Source organism: Ceratotherium simum, chromosome 20, assembly GCF_057802395.1.
Source record: "Ceratotherium simum simum isolate JZ-2026a chromosome 20, ASM5780239v1, whole genome shotgun sequence".
NCBI classification, from domain to species: domain Eukaryota; kingdom Metazoa; phylum Chordata; class Mammalia; order Perissodactyla; family Rhinocerotidae; genus Ceratotherium; species Ceratotherium simum.
The window spans coordinates 10697006-10716640 of NC_141919.1; the positions used below are offsets into that span (position 1 = coordinate 10697006).

The window sequence follows — 19635 nt, forward strand, 5'->3', positions numbered from 1 at the left end:
CAAGATTCTGAGCCAGCAGGCATATTTTGTGGGAAGGTTAATTTATATTCTTACTATCTTTGAGCCACGTGTACAAAGCATGGGTAAAATACCTATCTTCCACCCCAATATTACCCGTGGATTTGTAGTTTATGGAAATCCTCAGATCTTGTCAATAACTAGTTGACCAGTTTTTGTTTTTTCTGTATATTGGGGTTTTAGAGAGAAATTATGAGAGACCACGACAGGAAAGTCTATACAGATATAATTGTAAAACTGAATTATGTGTGTCACTTGAGATCTTCGTAACGGAGTAATATATCTTTGTTTGGTTAGGAACTGATGACCTGGTCTAATTTTTACCTGGGCTGCTCTAATCTGGTTATTGATACCATTATTCCTTCAATTATCTGGTCTTAAAATACTCCAGTGAACCTTGACACTCTCCTCTCATTCTATCCATAGTTCCCTTCCTTTCTGCTGGGAACAAAATAGTCCAAGCTCTTATGCGTTGACATTGATGTGCTTCTTATTCTCCTTTTCTCCAGTTGCTCTTCTGCAGATATCTGTCTGTGTACTTTGCCAGGTTAAGACGCAGAGCGCTAATTGTCACTGATGTGCCAATCCCTACTCTGTTCAGAAAATTTCCCATGGTGCTGCATTACATGTAGCAGGGTTTGGCAAACTATGGCCTGTGAGACACATCTGACCCACTGCCTGCTTTTGTATGGCCTGTGAGCCGAGAATGATTCTCACATTTTTATTGGTTGCAAAAAATGAATCAAAAGAATAATACTATTTCCTGATGTGTGAAAATTATATGAAATTCAAATTTAAGTATCTATAAATACAACTTTATTGGGAAACAGATGCTTTCATTCATTAATATATTGTCTATGGCTACTTTCGCCTACAATGGCAGAGTTGAGTCGTTGTAATAGAGATGATGTGGCCCACAAAATCTAAAACATTTACTATCTGGCCCTTTACAGTAAAAGTTTGCCAATCTCTGGTCTATAGGATTAGTTCCAACTCCAACTCCTTGACCTCTTATCATGTGTTTTATATGATCTGACCCCTAATAATTTTCCAACCCTGGCTCACCCTACACAAATCTTTAACTAAGTTGATTTTTTATCCATTTGAAAATGTGAGCATTTCTGCTGTTATTTTGCTCGTATTGTGGCTCCTGTCTGTAACTCTTGGTTTCTTGTTTCTACTTAAGTACTGCTTTTCCTTCATTATCAATTAAAATGTAACCTCACTTATAAATTCTTCCCTGATTTATCCCACCTTCAGTGCTTGACACATAATAGTTGCTTCTTTAGTTGAGAGAATTAATTCCCAAATATCAGTGGTTTAACACAGTAATGATATATTTCTCAACTAAGCCATACTTTGAGTGTTTGGCAGGCAGCATTCCATGTGGTAATGTCTCCTTCCATCTTGTGGTGCTGTTAGCTTCTACACCTTCAGTGGAATACTTTGCTGGAACCCTGGCATTCAATAAGAAATACAGAGAGTGAAAAAGATTAGAAAGGCTGTTTTATGGCCTGTCTGGAAGTGGCATACACAATTTCTACTTACATTGCTTTGAGCAGTATCCAGTTACATGACATCAAACTAAATGCAAGGGAAGCTGGAAAATGTGGTCTTTCTTCACATCCTGGAGGAGGAAATGGAAGTGGTGGACATCTGGCTGGGTTCTACCACATTACCAAACAGATGTTAACTATTCTGTAACTCTTTGAGGCAAAGAACCATTCTCTTACTTGTACCCCCAGCCGTATAACACAGTGTCTTGTGCATTGTAGGAGTTAAGTAAATATATCATAATGAGGCTTATGCTGACTCCATGTCCATTTTAAGTTGTCTTCTTTTTAAGTTATTGGCTCATTTGAGATGTCAGGCTAATTTCAGTCACTGTTGCATACACTGACGCAATATCTTATTTTAGTGACTTGAAAAAAGCTATCATACTAGGTGATACCTACTAACAGAAATGCCTTAGGAGGGTTTTTGCCACAGAGCTTCAACCGTCATTGCAGGGTCACATAATTATCAGAGTGGCTAGATTGTACTCATTTAGCCAAGTATCTCATAGATTCGAATATGTGATTAAGATTGTATCAGAGAGCATTCTGGGAAAAGGGAAGAGTAGGAAGCACCAGGAATCTGTCTCCCTACCTAGAAAACAATTGCACTGGCAGAATCTGTATGATGTTACTATTTTGGAAATCCAGACTCGATTGAAGGCTTGCAACTACTAAGGGAAGGCTTGGATAGGTAAATTGTGGATTAATTTCTGTTAATTTCAGCTCTTAGCTCAGCAGGGGCTTCCCAGAACCCACATTCCTGATGGAGGCAGGCAGCCATGCTTATGTCCCTGCTGCAACTTGCATGCAGTTTGTGGGATCTCGGGTGGGCAATAAAGACTTTGTCCTCCAAGTATCAAAGATTTCTATTCTGATTGCTGAGTGTTGCTTCTGATCATGGAGATGCAGACACTGAGGCCTCCCCTCACTGTTGCAAGCACCTCTCCCTTCAGCTAAAGTGAGTTCTAGGGGATTTAAAGGGCTGGTCTCCTTTTTATCCTCCTTCGTTTTTCTCCTTTTACTTATTTACGAGACAGACATTAAAGACTAAAACATTCAAAAGCAACTGCATGTATGGAGAATATTAGAAAGTGACCACATATGCCCAGGGAAAGGCAAAGGATCAGAAAAGACCCAAGAAGACCTAATTTTACACCTCAGGCTGATCCATGGCACAGAGACAGCCTACAGTGATAAAAAAAAAAGTAATAATAAACAAACAAAATAACAAAAAACAGCAAACCATAGAGAAGGGGTGGTTATGATTTCCAGAGTTACCACGTTATTAGATTCAAATGTCCCATTTTAAATAAAACAACCAGAATACATACAAAGAAACAGGGAAGTGTGGCCCATTCAAAGGAAGAAAATAAATCAACAGAAATTGTCCTTGAAAATGACCTGATGGAAAATCTATTAGACAAAGACTTTAAAATAATTGTCGTAAAGATACTCAAAGAACTAGAGGAAGATGTGGAGAAAGTCAAGAAAATGATGTAGAACAAAATGGAAATATCAATAAAGAGATATAAAATCTGAAAAGAAACCAAACAGAAATTCTGGAGCTTAAAATTTTAATAACTGAGATGGCAAATTTACTACAGGAATTAAAAGGCAGATTAGAGTAAGCTGAAGAAAAAAATCAGCAAACTTGAAGACAGGACAGTTGAAAATTATCTAGTCAGAAGAACAGAAATACAAAAATATTGAAAACAAGCTAACAGATTCTAAGGGACCTGTGGGACACCATCAACAGACAAGTATATCATCATGGGAGTCTCAAGGAGAAGAGAGAAAGGGGCAGAGAGAATATTCGAAGAAATAATGGCTGAAAACTTCCCAAATTTGAGGAAAGACATGCATATAAACATCCAAGGAGCTCAACAAACTCTAAGTAAGATGAACTCAGAGACTCACACCGAAACACACTACGTGTCATGATGCATTGCATAATGATAGGAATATGTTCAGAGAAATGCACCATTAGGCAATTTTGTTGTTGTGTAAACATTATAGAGTGTACTTACACAAACCTAGATTGTATTGCCTACCATACACCTAGACTATATGGTACTAATATTATAGGATCATCATTGTATACGGAGTCCATCACTGACCAAAATGTCATTATGCAAGACACACGACTGTATAATCAAACTTATAAAAGCAGAAGACAACAGAGAATATTGAAAGCAACAAGAGAGAAATGACTTGTCACATACAAGACATCCTCAATAAGATTATCAGCAGATAGCTCATCAGAAATTTGGAGGCCAGAAGGCAGTGAGCCTATATATTCAAAGTGCTGAAAGAAGAAAACTGTGAACCAAGAATCCTATATCCAGCAAAACTATCCTTAGAAGTGAGGACGAAATTAAGACATTCCCAGATAAACAAAAAGCTGAGAGAGTCAGTACCACTAGACTTGCCCTACAAGAAATGCTCAAGGAAGTACTATAGGATGAAATGAAAGGACACTAGACAGTAACTTGAAACCATATGAAGAAATATAGATCTAAACAAAGGTAAATACAGGGACAGTTATAAAAGCTAGTATTATCGTAACAATGGTTTATAACTCTGCTTTTTGTTTTCTGTATGATTTAAGAGGCTAATACGTTAAAAAAACGTAATTATTAATGTAAAAACTAGTATTGAGACTTTGATTTGTAACTCCACATTTTATTTTCTGCATAAATTAAAAGACTAATGCAATTAAAAGAATTATTGCTTAATATTTGGGGTCATGCAATGCATAAGAGGTAATTTTGTGACATCAACAACTAAATTGAGGTAGGGATGAAGCTGTTAAAGGAGCAGAGTTTTTGCTTGTTATTGAAGTTAAACTGGTGTAAATTTAAATTAGAATGTTATAACTTTACAAGGTTAAATGTAATACCCATGGTAACCACAAAGAAAATAACTACAGAATATACATGAAAGGACAGGAGAAAGAGATTTAAACGTTTCTCTATAAAAAAATCAACTAAACACTAAAGAAGACAGTAATGTAGGAAAAGAGGAACAGAAACCCATAAAGTGTATAGAAAACAAACAGCACAATGACAGAAGTAAGTCCCTCTTTATCAGCAAATACTTGAAATGGAAATAAACTCTCCACTCAAAAGACAGTGACTGGCAGAGTGGATAAAAAATATGATCTGACTATATACTGTCTACAAGAGACTCACTGCAGATCCAGGGACGTAAATAGATTGAAAGTGAAAGAATGGAAAAAGATATTCCAAGCAAATAGTAACCAAACAGAGCAGAGATGGCTATATTAATATCTGACAAAATAGACTTTAATACAAAAGAGGTTTTAAAGGACAAAGGACAGTATATATTAACAAAGGTTTTGATACAGAAAGAATATATAACATTATAAACATTTACACACCTGACAGCCCATCAAAATACATAAGCAAAACTGAGAGAATTGAAAAGAGAGATAGTTCCACAATAATAGTTGGAGACTTCAAGACCTCACTCTCAATAATGGATAGAACAACCAGACAGAAGATAAGTAAGGAAATAGAGAACTTAAACAATACAATAAACCAACTGGGTCTAATACACATATACAGAACACTCTATCTAGCAACAGCCATATACACATTCTTCTCAAGTGCACAGGGGACATTTTCTATGATAGACCATATGTTAGGCTACAAATTAAGTCTCAATAGATTTTTAAAGATAGATATCATATAAAGTATCTTCCCTGACCAAAGAGAATGAAGATAAAAATAAATAACAGAAGTGAAACTGGAAAATTAACAAATTTGTGAAAATTAACACACTTTAAGCAACCAGAGGATTAAACAAGAAATTACAAGGGAAATTGGAAGATACTTAGAGACTAATGAAAATCAAAACACAACATACCAAAACTTATGGGATACAGCAAAAGCAGTGCTAAGAGGAAAATTTATAGCTCTAACTGCTTACATTAAAAAACAAGAGGGCCTGCCCTGTGGCTTGGTGGTTAAGTGCGCGCGCTGCGATGCTGGCGGCCCGGGTTCGGATCCCGGGTGCGCATCGAGGCACCACTTCTCCGTTCATCCTGAGGCCGAGTCCCACATACAGCAACTAGAAGGATGTGCAGCTACGACACACAACTATCCACTGGGGATTTGGGGGGAAAAAATAAAAATAAATAAAATCTTTAAAAAAAAAAAAAAAAAAAAAAAACAAGAAAGTTCTCAAATCAATAACAACTTTAAGAATTAAGGAACTAGAAAAAGAAGCACAAACTAAGTCTAAGGCTAGAAGTAAGAAGGATATAATGAATATTAGAGCAGAGAAAAATGAAATAGAGAACAGAAAAACAAAGAAAAATTCAATGAAACCATAAGATCAACAAAACTGACAAATTTAACTAGATGGACTAAGAAAAAAACTGAGAAGACTCAAATTACTAAAATCAGAAATAAAATTAGGGACATTAATACTGATTCATTCTACAGAAATATAAAGGATTGTAAGAGAGTACTGTGAACAATTGTACACCAACAAATTGAATAATAATGAAATGAACAAGTTGCTTGAAACCTAAAATCTACCAAGACTAATTAAGAAAAAATAGAAAATCTGAATAGAACTATAAGTAGCACAGAGATTAAATCAGTAGTCAAAAATCTCCTGCCAAAGAAAAACCCTGGACCTGATGGCTTCACTGGTGAATCCTACCAAACATTTAAAGAAGAACTAGCATCAGTCTTTCTCAAAATTTTCCAAAACCTGAAAAGGAGGAGATAGTTTCTAACTCATTCTATGAGGCCACTATTACCCTGATACAAAAGCCAGACAAAGACACTACAAAAAAAGGAAACCACAGACCAATATCCCCTCATGAATACTGATGCAAAAATCCTCAAGAAAATACTAGCAAAATGAATTCAGCAGCACATTAAGAAGATTATACACCATGACCAAGTGGGATTTATTCCGGGAGTGCAAGGATGTTTCAACATATGAAAATCAACCAATGTAATATGTTAACATTGACAGAATTAAGGGAAAAATGATTACCTCAATTGACACACAAAAAGCATTTGACAAAACTCAACATCCTTTTCTGATAAAAGCACTCAAAAAATTAGGAATAGCAGGAAACTACTTCAGCATAATAAAGCCATATATGAAAAACCCACAGCAAACATAATACTCAATGGTGAAAGACTGAAAGCTTTTCCTTTAAAATAAGGAACAAGGCAAGGATGACACTTTCACCAATTCTATTCAACATAGTATTGGAAGTTCTAGCCAGAGCAATTAGACAAGAAAAAGAAACAACAAAACAACAAAAAGAAATATCCTTTCCCAATTGGAAAGGAAGAAGTACAATTATTTCTGCTCATAAATGATATGATCTTATAGATAGAAAACCCTAAAGATTTCATAAAAACTGTTAGAACTAATAAATGAATTCAGCAAAGTAGCAGGATATAGTCAACACTCAAAAATAAGTTGCATTTCTGATCACTAATAATGAACAATTTGAAAAGGAAATTATGAAAACAATTCCATTTACAATAGCATAAAAAAGAATAAAATACTTAGGAATTAATTTTAACCAAGCAGGTGAAAGACTTGTGCATGTAAACTATAAAACACTGCTGAAAGAAATTAAAGACATAAATAAATGGACATGCATCTCATGTATTGGAAGACTTAATATCGTTAAAATGTCAATGATACCATAAGTGATCTAAGGATTCAATGCAAAACTATCAAAACCCCAATGATTTTTTGGCAGAAATAGAAAAGCCCATCCCAAAATACATATGGAATCTCAAGGGACTAAGAAAAGTCAAAACAATCTTGAAAAAGAAGAACAAAGTTAGAGGACTCACACTTCCCAATTTTAAAACACTACAAGGCTACTGTAGTCAAAATAGTGTGTACTGGCATAAAGACAGACAAACAGACCAATGGAATAGAAGAGAGAGCCCCCAAATAAATCCTTGCATACATGGTCAAATGATTTTTGACAGGGTTGCCAAGACCTTTCAAGGGGAAAGACAGTCTTTTCAACAAATGATGCTGGGAAATTGGATATCTACATGCAAAAGAATGAAGTTGGATAATACATAACATCATGTACAAAAAATTAATTCAAAACAGATCAAAAATTTAAACTATAAAACTCTTGGAAGAAAATATAGGGCAAGGGCTTTACAACACATGATCTGGCAATGATTTCGTGAGTATGACACCAAAGGCACAGGCAACAAACGACAAAATAGACAAATTGGACTTCATGAAAATTAAAAAAATATATACATCAAAAGACTATCAATAGAATAAAAAGGCATCCACAGAATTGGAGAAAATATTTGCAAATTACGTATCTGATAAGGGATTACATTCAGAGTATATAGAGAACTTCTAAAACTCAACAAAAAACTGCATTTAAAAATGGGCAAAGATGGGCCGGCTCCGTGGCTTAGCGGTTAAGTGTGCGCGCTCTGATGCTGGCGGCCCGGGTTCGGATCCCGGGAGCGCCCCGAGGCACCACTTCTCCGTCCAACGTGAGGCCGAGTCCCACGTACAGCAACTAGAAGGATGTGAACCTATGACATACAACTATCTACTGGGGCTTTGGGGGGAAAAAACTGAATAAATAAAATCTTTAAAAAAAAAAAAAAAAAAAATGGGCAAAGACTTGATTAGACATTTCTATAAAGAAGATATACACATGACCAGTAAGCACAAGAAAAGATGCTCAACGTCGGTAATCATTAGGGAAATGCAAATCAAAACTACAAGGAGATACCATCTTACACCCATTAGAGAGGTTACTATCAAAAATTAGAAACTAAAAAGTGTTGGCAAGAATATGGAGAAATTAGAACCCTTGTGTACTATTGGTGGGACTATAAAATGGTGCAGCTGCCATGGAAAACAGTATGATAGTTCCCCCAAAAATTAAAAATAGAATTACCATATGATCCAGTAATTCTACTTCTAGGTATATGCTTAAAAGACTTGAAAGCAGGGTCTTGAAGAGATATTTGTACACCATGTTCATAGCAGCATTATTCATAATAACGAAAACATGGAAACAACCCAAGTGTCCATTAACAGGATGAAAGGATAAGCAAAATGTGGTATATACATGTAATGAAATATTATTCAGCCTTAAAAAAGGAGAGAAATTCTGAAATACGCTACAACATGGATGAATCTTGAGGATAAGTGAAATAAGCCAGTCGCAAAAAGACAAATACTGTATGATTCTACTTATATGGGTACTTAGAATAGTCAAAATCATAGAGACAGAAAGTAGAATGGCCTGTTGCCAGAAGTTGGGGGGGGGGTGTTGTGGAATGGGAAGTTATTGTTTAAAGGATATAGAGTTTCAATGTTACAAGATGAAAAGAATTATGGAAATAAATGGTGGTGCTGGTTTCACAATATTCAGAATGTGTTTAATACCTTTGAATTGTACACTTAAAAATAGTTAAGGTGATAACTTCTATGTTACGTGTATTTTACCACAATATAAAAAATGGGGGGGATAGAAAGAGTCTTCAGAAGGCTTCCATTCATCCAATGCTGTTGGAGAACATGGCAGAGACAATGGAAGAAGGAGGTTATACCTGCCAGCTGTTTCCTTTTTTATTCCCCTACTATTTAAATTTAATCACTGGCATTTAGAACATCTTAGAAAATACAATTGCCTAAAAGGTAAAAAGATATGGAAATGAACTAACACTAATTAAATGTTATAATAATTAGATCATGTGACTTCAATAGGATGGAATATTATTTTTTAAAATTGTGATAACTAATAAGAAACCAGAAAAGTATCTATTACGTGTTGCCAAGAGGAAATAGAATTATCACAGACATTGTGATTGTAACCATGTAAAATATATACAACACGCAAAAATGAAATTGTAGTTAGGTAGATTAAATTATGGGTCATTGATAACAGTTTTTCATTTATTCTTGTTATATTTTCTCTTATATTTAAAATAAGGAAAATAATCCCCCTAAGAAGCTAAACTGTCTACAGTCTCAGGAAGGCTGCACTCACCAAATTTATGACTCAACATTTTGAGTGTTTATCTTCACAATTTACCACTTCTCTAATGCTCTCATATAGGCAATCTCATTTGATCTGCCTAATTACTCCTTCTATGAGACCTTGGCTTTTGAATGAAGTCAATTCCTGGGTTCTTCATCACTGTTCCCCTCCCAGCTCATCTTAGAGACACGTGAGACCCTGTTTACTTCCTTGTGTCAAATTGTCCACCTCACTCTGTTCATTATGCACCTGCTGTGTATTGCAATAAAGATGGCAGAAGCTATAAAAAAAAGATTGTATTAGACAGTCTTTAAGTTACACAAAAAATCCAATGACAAGAACAAATTCTGAATTTGCTTGGGATGTAAGCTTTTCACCGCAATGACAAAATTGGCTAAGTCTGAACAATAATAACAAGTGTCTCTCTTACTCAGATGAACACTGTGTGGCATTTTCCTTGCACATAGGAGCAATTGCTTTCTCCCTACACTCAAGATTGGCTCATCATTATTGTTTAGTTCCTACTGAACACTGATAAAATATTCAGTGGGGCCTGAAATTTTTATCTTTTTCTTAAAAGAGTTTTGAAATGATGCTCTTGAGTGTATGACTAAAGGTATTCTATAATAAAAGTACATAAAAATGGGTCAACAAAATGAAAGTATCAATAAAAATAGTCTCTATGATGACTTCTAAAGGATGCCTGCTGCTGACCTGGCTTTTATTTCTTCTTTAAATATTAATTGTTGATTTCATGGTTTGAAAGCTTAACTTTGAGTAGAGATAGGTCTATAGCTACAAATTTCTGATTTTTTTTATTTGAAAGAGAAAACTGGATTCTACTACTCCCGTGAGGAGTGTTGGGGTTTGTGTGCTAGTTCCATCTGTGTGTAATATGCAGTTACTACACTTGCTGAGTCTCCATGTCTTGTTTTAATATATTGTATTGCTAGAGATGTTGGTGAAGAAATTTGCCCATGAAAAACAGCCGAGCAATAAAAAGGAAAAAATAAAGAGCAAACGCAGCACTTTCCCTTCTGAATCTGTTTCTTCCTAATCCTGTCTCAACTCCTCACACATCCCACGGAGGTAGTTCCATATAATGAAAATGATAAACTTTGGTGTGTAACCATTTTTGGCCCTGCAATTTAAAAACGACGTGATTTTCAGGAAGATTCTTCATCTATAAAATTGAGGATAACATCTATCTTGCAAGGATTTTGTGAGAGTTAAGTTTGATAATGTGATCAAAACAGGTACCAGCCATTAAAGCATGTATTTTGTGTACTCATAAAACCTCTGGCTTCACCTCAATTTTCCTACCCTTATGTACTTCTGACTATTCTCCTATGTATTTGTTTGTTTTTATGTTGCTAAAGGACATGCTCCTTTGAAAACTGCCTTAAATACTCTTGGGAAAAGTTGGAGTGGGCCAGTGATTAATTTATCGCTTCTAGCACCAAGCCCACACTTCTTTGTCCTACTTTGTGCTGCTGGAGTTGGACTCAACGAACATTTATTCTTTGCTGGTGGCTTAGTGTTAGGCTCTGCCAAGGTCGAGCACAGAGGGAGGTTGCGGGGCTGGAGGAAGAAGAAAGGATTTGCCCCTTCTTGGTTTTTGCTTTTCACTTGGTGGCGAGTGGCTCAGTTTGTGGCAGGCAGTAGGTTTCACTACACAGGTGGGTGAGGAGTCCTTAACCACAGCCCTCACATCTTCTCAGAGGGCTGACTCTCCCTCTCATAATCTGTATGTTTCTCCTTATTTACTTTTCTCTCAACTCCTAGGGGAGGCAGCCTCTCCATGCATTTGCTACTTCTGTTTACCTTAGAATTCTCTTCTACCCCGTCAGCTGTTAGCCACATTTCGCCATGATTAAACACCATAGTTAACCGTTCTTTATTCCCTGTACAAATTACTAGTGTGGCTTCCATGTCCTGACCAGACCCTGACATACACACAGAGAATAAGTATCGTTGACAATATTGATTAAACTCAAAGTGACATTTTTATTTAATAAATTTGAGCCAGGTATTTCACTGAGAGTATAAAAATGAGTAAGACAAAGTCCCTCCTCTCAAGGAACTCAGAGCATAGTTGATTTGTTTTGTATCATAGAATCATATTGTAGAAAGAATGTTTAAAGATGTGTTTAATTTTCCAATTTATTTCCAACTTGCTTCTAAAACAACTGTGGTGGGTCACCTCTCAGTTTGGGCTTCAACACTTTCATGAGAGATGACAGCATTTTTGCCTTCACAGATTATAATCTTGTTCTTCTTAACATTAAAATAAAATCTACTGCCTTGTAATTTTCTTTGTTGAAACAAATTCTACCTTCTGGTATGGATTTATTCAATAAATATTTACTAATATTAGATGTCTTCTTAAAAAATGGGGTAAATGAATGTAGTTGAAAAACATCTCTCAAAAAGTATAATACTCATGAGACACAGCTTCTTAAAAAAATTAGTAGTAAAGCCTACCCGCTGTAGCAAAAAAGTGAAAAAAGTCTAGGATGCCACACTGATTGTAGCTATGGGGAACCTGGATTTTCTACAAGTGTTAGGGAGGCAGTGATATTACCAGAGACTATGGACACATTTGTGCCCAATCATAGCATGTAGAATACTGCTTGAGTTTTCTCAGAATTTTTTCTGTTATATTTGGTTATAACCTAATCATAAAAATTTTGTTTACTTTGAAGAACTTCTGTTTCCTGTCTGCAAGAATAGTTCTTTGTTTTTGCCAAAGTCTCTAGACAAGAAGACAATTATTCCTGAAGTGTCACTGTCTTTGAAAGTTGAAGATGGTATGAACACTTTCAAAATGTGAAAGTGAGAATAAGGCATTCAAGTGGGGTTTAAAGTGGGAAGAGTATTATAGATCTGGCTAGGTGTCTACCCAATGAACGTTCTCCCCCTAATACTTACTACCAAGACTGTAAGTTTGCTTGGGACAGCAGTGTGCCCAGATTAGAAAAGACTAGCTTTGCAGCTGCCTCATGGCGATGGGTAATTATGAGACCTAGACTTAGTCAGTGAGACATAGACACAAGTCAATTGGATTAGGATTCTGGAAATGCTATTGCTTTCCTGTTTTAAAAATTTTTTAAAGACAGCTTGTGCTGGCATGTATTCTTTTTATGTCTTTGCCTTTTATTTCTTAGAATGTGAATTTAAGGCTGAAACACCTTCTTGTGACCATGGGTCAACGAGTCAAAGAGGAAAGCCACGTGATAAGGCTGGTGGAGTAGACAGAGAGGTTGTGTGGATATTATCGGCATAATGAAACTGCTGAACAGTCTGGGGCAACTATCTTTGGACTACTTGTTCTGGGAGCAAAATTAAACCATATTATAATAGGGTTTTCTTTACATGTAGATGAATACAATCCTAACTGGTTGAGAAATCTGACCACCAATGTGAATAAATTTAACTTGATGTTTTACAGGAAATCTCTTTTACGAAGTCAGCAATATCGGATTAAACAGAGCCAAGTAAATGTCTAAGATGGCTTATTTGATCATTTAAACAAAACTTTCAAATAAATGTCTTCAAGGAAAATGTATCATTTCTATTTCTGTGGATTCCTCACAGGAGGTCAAAATTATTAGTTGAATTTAATCCTTACTGAATACCACATTTCATATTGAGTGAAAGGGTACAAATAGACCTCTACTGTGGCTTTTAATTTAGCTTTGCATATATACTTACACACATATACCTACACACATACATACACACACACACACACACAGAAAAATACATTAGGCATTTCCTACAAAACAATTCCCTGAAATAAAATGTTGTCTCTTCTTTCTTTCTCCCAAATCTTTCCAATGCAAGTAGGGTTATGGACTTTTGGCTGCTTGCCTACCTTTTAGAGCAAATTACCTTTAAGATGGGGGCCCTTAATCGTAATGGATTTAGCCTGCTCTACTGTACAATGCTGACAACCCATGTCTTATTAATGAGTATTTCAAGCATCCATTTCTATATATCTTATTTGTATGACAGGAAAACATATCAATAAATCTTTTCTCCTCTGTTCATCACAGATTTTGACAACAAGAGTACAAGCAAAGACAAAAAGGCACGAAGCTTAAGTAGATGTTGCTGCAACTCCACAACTTACATCACAGAAAGCCTCCTACCTTGACATCACAGGTAACTGTCTGTCTTACCATTGCTCAACAGCAATACTGATTTATTTAAATTGCCAGTGTGGTCAACATCAATTAATTCTACTACACAAAGCATGAGTAGATCTGATCCAAATCCATGTTTCATAAGGTCTTACTACAAGGCAAATGGTTTAGACACTGTTCTGTATTAAGAATCTTCCATCATCGATGATAGAATAAGTCTCTATAAGCCTTTGAAATTCCATAAAAAACTTCAAAATAGTTACAATCTATTATTTTTAGTGAGATTACTAGCAATGTTTATTGATTCCTAGCAATATGAATATCTATAATACCCATGGATATTTTTTTCTAGTACAATAGTGGTATATTGATGATTGCTGAAGATTTTTTTGCTAAGTCAGAATCTTGAGGGATCAACTGGTCTCCTCTTATCTGTCACTTCTTCCCACCCACCCTTTAAAAAAATCTCTCTCTTTCTTTCTCTCTCTCTGTCCCCCTCTCATAGTATTTTGAGTTTTTCAATTCCACTCCATCCTCATCGCTCTTGCCTTGTTTCAAACCACCACCATCATCCTCTAACTTAACCCTAGTAGCTTTCTAATTGGTCTCCTTGCCTTTATTCTTGGTGGTTCTTCAATTTTTTCCAACACATGCTAATCTTGCTTTTTGATTAATAGACTGTTTTTTTTTAAGAGTTTTAAATTTACAGAACGAATGAGCAGATATAGAATTCCCACATACTCTCCCTCCCCACATACACAAATAGTTTCCACAATTATGAACATCTGGCATTGGTGTGGTACAATTGTTACACTTACAATATTGGAACATTATTATTAACTGAAGTCAATAGTTTACATTGTTTCACTCACTGTGTTGTAAAATTCTACGGGTTTTCACAAATGTATTCACCATTATAGTATTATTCAGAGAGTTTTACTGCCCTATAAGTTCCCAATGCTTCACCTATTTATGCCCCACCCCATCCTGAGCCCCTGGCAACCACCGATCTTTTTACTGTATTTATAATTTTGCCTTTTCTAGAATGTCATATAGTTGGAATCAGACAGAATGTTGACCTTTCGGACTGTCTTCTTTTATTTAGCAATACTATGCATTTAAGACGCCTCCACGTCTTTTAGTGGCTTGATAGCTCATTTCTTTTTATCACTGAATAATGTTCAGTTGTATGCATGTTGAACAGTTTGTTTATCCATTCACCTACTGAAGGATATCTTTATTGCTTCCAGTTTTTGTTTAATTCAAAATATTTTAAAATTTCTAAGACATCCTCTTTCACTCATGTATTATTTAGAACAATGTTGTGTAATATCCAAATATTTTGGGGTTTTCCTGCTATCTTTCTCTTACTGATTTCTGATTTAACTCCATTGTGGTCTGAGAGCGTGCGTTGTATGAGTCCCATTCTTTTAAATTTGTTAAAGTGTATTTAAGGGTCCAGAATGTGGTCTATCTTAGTGAATGTTCCATGTGAGCTTGAGAAGACTGCATATTCTGCTGTTATTGGATGATATATTCTGATAGGATTGGAATATATATTCTGATATATTGAATAGATCAATTTGATTGATGGTGCTTTTCAGATCAACTCCATCCTTACTTATTTTCTAACTGCTAGATCTATCAATTACTGATAGAAAGGTGTTGAAGTCTCCAATTATCATAGCGGATTCATTCATTTCTCCTTGAGGTTCTATCAATTTTTGCCTTATGTATCTTGATGCCCTGTTGTTAAGTGCGTACACATTAAGGACTGTTATGTCTTAGATAATTGACCTCTTTATCATTATATAATGTCTCTTTTTATCCCTGTTGATTTTCTTCACTTCGAAGTCTGCTTTGTCTGAGATTAATTACTCTAGCTTTCTTTTAATTAGTGTTAGCACGGTATATCTTTCTCCATCTCTTTACTTTTAATCTATCTATGTCTTCATGTTTAAAATGAGTTTCTTCTAGACAACATATACTTGAGTTTTTTTAATTCACTCTAATAGGCTCTTTTAATTGGGCTATTCAGACCACTAAAATATAAAGTGATTATTGATATAGTTGTGGTAACATCTGCCATGTCTGATTCTGTTTTCTGTTCGTTGCATGTGTTTCTTTTTATTTTAATCTTCCCTCCTTTTCTGCCTTCTATGATTTTAACTGAACATTTTATATGTTTCTATTTTATTTTCTCTTAGCATGTGAATTTCACTTCTTTTTAAAATTTTTTCAGTGGCTGCACTAGAATTTGCAATATGCAATTACAACTAATCTAAGTCCACTAGCAAATAACACTGCCCACTTCATGGGGAGTACAGTTACCTTGTAACAGAGAATTCCCAATTCCTCCCTCTTGATCCTTGTGACACTGTTGTCATTCATTGCACTTATCCATATGCTATAATCATTTAATACACTGTTGTTGATTTTGCTTTGAACAGTTAACTGTTAGATCAATTAGCAATAAGAAAAAAACCAGATTTTATTTTACCTTCATTTATTCCTTCTCGCACACTTTTCCTCTCTTTACGTGGATCCAAGTTTCAGACCTGTATCATTTTCTTTTTCTATGAGGATTTTAACGTTTTATTACAGGGCAGGTCTGCTGGTGACATATTCTCTCAGCTTTTGTTTGTCTGGGAAAGTCTTTATTTTTCCTTCACTTTTGAGGGATAATTTCATTGGATACAGATTTCTAGGTTGATGGTTTTTCTTTCAACATGGTAAATATTTTCAGTCTGCTCTCTTCTTGATCTCATGGTTTCTGACAAAAAGTCCAATGTAATTCTTTTCCTTGTTCCTCCATAGCTAAAAGTTTTTTAAAAATTTTTTTTGACTCCTCTTGCTTCTTTCAACATATGCTATTTGTCTTTGGTTTTTGCAATTTGGATATGACCTCTTTAGGTGTAGCTTTTTTTTGTTATTTATCCTGCTTGGTGTTTTCTGAGCAACCTGGATCTGTGGTTTGGTGTATATCATTAACTATAGAAAATTATCAGCCATCATTACTTAAATATTTTTTCTGCTCATTTCTCTCTCCTTCTCCTCCTATTCCCATTACATATATGTTTCACCTTTTGTAATTGTCCCACAATTCTTGGATATTCTGTTTCTTTTTTTAAAATTCTTTTTGCACTTTGATTTTCATTTTGAAAAAGCACTATTGTTATATCTTCAATTTCACTGATTCTTTCCTTGGTTGTGTCCAATATATTGAAACAGTCATGTCTTACAGTGTTTTTAATTCCTTGCATTTCCTTTTGATTCTTTCTTAGAGTTTCAAGTTTTCTACCTATATTAGTCATCTGTTTTTTCACATTGTCTGTTCATTTCATTAGAATCCTTAGCGTGTTTATCATAGTTTTAAAAAATTCCTTGTCTGATAATTCCAAAATCTGTCTTATAGCTGATTATGGTTCTGATGCTTGCTTTGTCTGCTCAGACACTATTTTTCTTGCCTTTTAGCAGGGCTTGTAATTTTCTGTGGAAAGCTGGACATAAAATGTATCAGGTAATAGGCACTAAGGTAAACAGGCCTTTAGTGTGAAGTTTTATGTTAATCTGGCCGGGAGTTAGGCTATGTTTAATACTACTTGTAGATGAATGTGACAGAGGATTGTTTCCTTGTTTGTTTCCTCCCCCTTTGTGTTTGTGTTTCTCTAAGAATTTAAATAGAGCCTGTGTCTTGCAGATATCTTGATTTTAATTCACTGTCATTATTGATTATATCTCTGTTTTTAGTGGGCCTCAGTCCCTGGACTGTGACCTTCAAAAGCATTTCTTGGTCTTTTTTTCCCTACCTCTCTAGCCAGGAAGGCTAGTGTGAGCTGTTGTTGGATATCTGTGCTTCCCTCAGGTCCCATAAGGCTCTGGTATAGTACTTTTCCCTGGAGGTCAGGCCTTTGTTTTAGGGAATCTCTGAATGTGTTTCAAAATGGTTACGTTTGCCCTTCTCCTTCCCCTGCCTGCAACAGGAGGCAGCTTTACTCAGATCTTCACTTTGAAGACCTGTTGTAGTTCCTGGAGGTAAAACCCACAAATGCATGGAGATCCACACAAAGACTGGGCCCCCAGAATTTTTAAAAAAAATTTTTAAAAGCATTTGATCCATTAGGAAACATATTTGCAACGTGTATAGTGCAGGAATTAATATATAAAGAACACTAACAAAATAACAATTTTAATGAAAATTAGGACAAAAGACATGTATAAGAAATTCACCAAAGAAGATGTATCTCTAAATATATTTTAAAAGTTCACTCTTGCCAAAATCTTTTTTTATTGTGGTAAGAGCAGTTAACGTGAGATCTACCCTCCTGACAGATTTTTAATTGTGCAATACAGTACTGTTAACTGTAAGCACATGTTGTACAGCAAATCTCTACAATCTATTCATCCTGCATCACTGAAACTTTAACCCATTGATTAGCAACTTCCCATTTTCCCCGTCCCCCCAGAGGCAGTAACTGATAGGAACATGTAAAGGATAATTTTGATGAATTGCTGAAGCCTGAGTATGGACTAGTTTGAGAGTTAAAAAGTTCAGAAGATACTCCTGGAAGTTCTAACTCTCAAGCTAGTCCATACTCAGCCTTCAGCAATTCATCAAAATTACAGTTAAGCGTTACTGTCTTCAGGGGCTTCTGTACCTGGTTAGTTGACGTTGGCTGTGATTCTCTATAGTCTCCTGTCTCCCCAGATTTTGGCATAGTGGTTTGCCCTGTGACATCAATTTTCTGGTGGATCTGAGAAAAGTCATTGATTTTCAGTTTGTTCACTGTTTTTTGTTGTGAGGATGGGGGTGATGACTTCCCAGCTCTTTACATGTTGAAGATGAAAGCAGAAGTCCTAATTTTTTAATGGCTTTATTGAGATATAATTCACATACCATATAATTCACTCATTTGTAGTGTACAATTTAATCGTTTTTCATATTTATTCATAGATATGTACAACCATGACTACAATCCATTTTAGAACATTTTCATCAGCTCAGAAAGAAAACTCATACCATTTAGCTATCACACTACCACGATCTCCCAAACCTAAACAGCTACTAATCTACTTTCTGTCTTTGTAGATTTGCCTACACTGGAAATTTCATATAAATGGAATTATATATGTGGTCTTTTGCAACTATCTTCTTTTATTTAATGTTTTCAAGATTTAGCCATGTTGTAACATGCACAGGCCTTTATTCTTTTTATGGATAATAAAATAAAAATATATAAAAATATGGAATAATATTACATTGTATGGATATGCCACATTTTGTTTATTCATTCATCAGTTGATGGGCATTTGAATTATCACTTTTTGAATAACATTTCTATAAATATTTGTGTGCAAGTTTTTGTGTGGACATATATTTTCATTTCTCTTAGGTATATACCTTGGAGTGGAATTTTTGGATCATATGGTAACTCCGTTTGTAACTTTTTGAGGAAATCCAGAGTGTTATCCTAAATGGTTGTACCATTTTCCATTCCCACCAGCAGTCTATGAAGGTTTAAATTTCTCCACATCCTTACCAACACTTGTTATTATCTGACTTTTTTGATTATAGTAATCCTAGTAGGTATGAAATGGTATCTTATTGTGGTTTTTATTTGTGTTTCACTTATTACTAATTTTACATTGAGCATCTTTTCTTATGTGTATTGGCCATTTGCATATTTTCTTTGAAGAAACGTCTATTCATATTATTTTTCCATTTTTAATTGAATTATTTGCCTTTTTATTATTAAATTCTAATAGTTTTCTATATAGTTTAGATAAAAGTTCCTTACAAGATACATGATTTATAAATATTTTCATCCATTCTGTGGGTTGTTTTCTAATTTTTTTTTGATAATGTCTTTTATAG

General features: G+C 35.1%; 1 long non-coding RNA gene across 1 annotated transcript in view; it reads left to right on the forward strand.

Moving 5' to 3' along the window:
* The window catches only part of LOC147914358 (uncharacterized), a 110424-nt gene that overhangs the window by 22878 nt on the left and 67911 nt on the right, over positions 1 to 19635 (forward strand). Inside the window, exon 2 of the long non-coding RNA XR_015555301.1 lies at positions 13671 to 13779. This is a non-coding gene — a long non-coding RNA (uncharacterized LOC147914358). The remainder of the gene's footprint in view (positions 1 to 13670; positions 13780 to 19635) is intronic.